Source organism: Pterocles gutturalis, unplaced genomic scaffold (assembly GCF_000699245.1).
Source record: "Pterocles gutturalis isolate BGI_N339 unplaced genomic scaffold, ASM69924v1 scaffold35050, whole genome shotgun sequence".
In the NCBI taxonomy this organism is placed as follows: domain Eukaryota; kingdom Metazoa; phylum Chordata; class Aves; order Pterocliformes; family Pteroclidae; genus Pterocles; species Pterocles gutturalis.
Window position 1 is genome coordinate 45,594 of NW_010147363.1, and position 3,047 is coordinate 48,640.

The 3,047-nt window shown below is 51.0% G+C and overlaps 1 protein-coding gene across 1 annotated transcript in view; it reads right to left on the reverse strand.

Annotated features, from left to right (window-relative positions):
* Window positions 1-3,047, reverse strand: part of LOC104470913 (calcium/calmodulin-dependent protein kinase kinase 1-like) — a 62,041-nt gene that overhangs the window by 42,304 nt on the left and 16,690 nt on the right. The gene's annotated exons all lie outside the window — the stretch shown is intronic.

Sequence of the window (3,047 nt, forward strand, 5' to 3'; positions counted from 1 at the left end):
ACACACACGCTGATGCAGACTTTTCTAAAGGCACTGCTAACAATTTATTTCATTCATCTTTTTCCCCACGAAAAAAACCCCAAGCGATTCATTTTAAATTGGACGAAGAAAAAGGACCCCAATTTCTGCATTTGGGGCAGGAGCTTGAGGGAAAAAGTGGGTTCCTCCAGCTGACCTTTATGTACCTGCTCTTTTGGATGGTGCTATGGCCATGGCACAAGTCAGAGCCACTTCAAGGCTGCTCCACCTCGTGTTTTGCTTTGCCAGAGGGCCTGGGAAGTAAAAGAGCTGGAGTGCCATGGCCCTACTGCTAACACCCTTTCAATCTCCATCACGGACCTGGAACGGGGAGAGGAAACAGCCCATCCACCAGCTCCACACTGCCTTGGGAGGCCTTCTGTAGTCCCAGAGACTATTTTTGCCCCACGAACCTCTGCCATGCTGCCAGACAGCAGAGGATGCACAGTGTGATCCAGCACCATGCCCAAGACCACCAGCAAGATACTTCATGGGCACTTGTCCCCGCACCATCTGAGCCAGCCCTGGGCAGGAGCACGGCGAAAGCACAGGGAGGGAACCAGGACTTTGGCAGCAGCTTCCCTTCCTCCTCGCAGTCCTTCGTATGCCGGCACTGTTGTGAACCCCTGCAGCCGAGGCATGGGAGAGGGTCAGGGTAATTTTTCCTTCCATCCAATTGGCATCAGCATAATGGCAAAAGGCAATCTGAATTTAATAAACAGCCTCTGCGCCTCCATCTGCTCTGTGCATTAATAACCTTTTGGAGGACCACTCAACAGCCCTGAGTGGCCCAGCAGATGAATATTTCATGAGAAACCAGCTCATGGTATGATTTGCTTAGGAGAACAGTCTGTGCTCCCAGGAGCTGGGATGGTCACTTGTTCCTTCCCATAGAATGGGTAGCTACTCCTATTCATTAAGCATCCAAATGTGTAATTCCCACTGGAGGGACCCCTGTGAAATATAATTAACCAAGGACTCCTGCAGGACATGGTCAAATGCCAAGGAATTTTGCATCAATACCACAGAAGCAGGCCCTGCACGCTACCTGTTTTTAACGCATACACCAGGAACAGGTCACTGAAATCACTTTGCCGAGCTCCTTCCCGAGCTGCTTTTCCGGGCAGCAACGCCAGTGCACAACCCTGGGGTCCCCATCCTCCCGTCAGTGCTCCTGCTGCAGCCAGGTTCACAGCTCACTGCAAGGATTGTTATTTTTGGTACTGACCCAGTGAAATCCTCTGGATTTGCACCCGTATAATTGAGAAGAGACACTGTGTAGTTCTCAATCCTGTCTGACAGCTCCCAAGCCAACTGCTGGAAGCGACGGTGTTGAGAGACAGCCTCAGAAGCGCGTATCTTTTACTTAGCACAGCACTATGTCCTATACAGACAGCAAAATGATTCACGATCTGCTGAAAGAGGATCCAAGATCTGCACAACCACCTCCAAGGATGGCCAGGACCAAACCTGGAGTACTTCCTATGCTCCTTACTTTTCTCTCTCCATAATGAAGATTTATGGAGAAAAAAAAAATTCATACACTTGCTTCTTTCAACCATCCCCACAGCCCAGGAGGAGAAGGCTCCCCTTGCACTGACCCCACCTTGAGTCCTCTCTGCCTTCTGGCAAGGAGCTATAGAAAGAGAAGAACTAGAAGATGCAGTTTGCTGCTGAAAGCTCTGGAGACATTCAAAGCCCGCCTGGATGCGTTCTTGTGTGATCTGATCTAGGTGTCCTGCTCCGGCAGGGGGATTGGACTAGATGATCTTTCGAGGTCCCTTCCAATCTCTAACATTCTGTGATTCTGTGAAGTTGCCTCAATACTTGAGGAACCCAGCCTGAGGAACTAAACCATCGCCACCAGCTGTGCCTGCATCAGGCTGGTCCTTCCCGGGGCAGGTTCTGGGGAGAGGCTGAAGGGAGCACACAGGCACGGAGAGCAGAGATAGCAGAGACAAGAATTGCTCTTGGGGGCAGGAACAGAGGGAACAAGAGCTACTGCTGCCACCCAAACTCCTTGAAGGTTGCTACGAGGGGCAATGGGGAGATGAGTGGGGGTTACTGTAGATGTGGTGCTTCAGGACATGGGTCAGTGGGTTGGGTGGTGTTGGGTTGATGGTTGGACTTCATGATCCTTGAGGTCTTTCCCAACCTTAATGATTCTGTGATTCTACTGTATTGTAGGGGAGCTGACTGTAAACCACCTCTGCTGCTGTGGAAGCAGCACCAGGACACGCTTACACCCATTTCAAAGCACCGGTATCTGCTACTACACCAGCAGGGCTGGATCAGAAGAGGATCTGTCCCACCGCATTTTCAAATGCAAACAGAGGGATGAAGAGCAAACCTCACCATGCAATGGGCCAGAGCCACTTAATTATCACAAGAGCAGAGATGAGAGCACATGGTGGTGAAGCCTCACTTTAATTACAGCGTGCACTGGCAGGACAAGGCTTTCTCGCTGAACTGTAGCTGCGCACAATGGCAGCAACACAGGGATGCTTCAGCAAACCTCTCCTTCCAGGCTCCCACGCATGAAAGAGCCAACGACATTTGTACTCACAGGCAGAGCTAATTACCCAGATAATGCCTTTGTGATAAAGAACCAGCTCAGAGCCAAGCCGAGGGATTTTCCCTTTGCACTGGCAAGCATTACTTCCCCTTCCTCAGGAGAAGAGGGAGACTAAAGGAGCTTTCCTCCACACGTGCCCTTCCACTCTCCTTCCTTCCGACTATTCACACACGGACATGGGTTGTGACATTTTCCTTTGAGAGGCAGCGGGAACCAAACCGTGTGCTGTCCTTTGATGTACACAGATTATCTACGTTTATCGCTCTCCTCCTAGCAACCTTGCAGCTGGAAGCCATGGGGAAGCCACTTCCCGAGGGAAAGGAGATCCCAAGTCTCCTTGGAGAGGAGGGATGCCTGGGACACAGCAGCTTTCACAGCAGCGAGGCCTCCAGCCCACATCCTGCTGCTCTTAATGACAGCAGCAAAATGGCCATTATTTGGGGGAGGAAAGAGT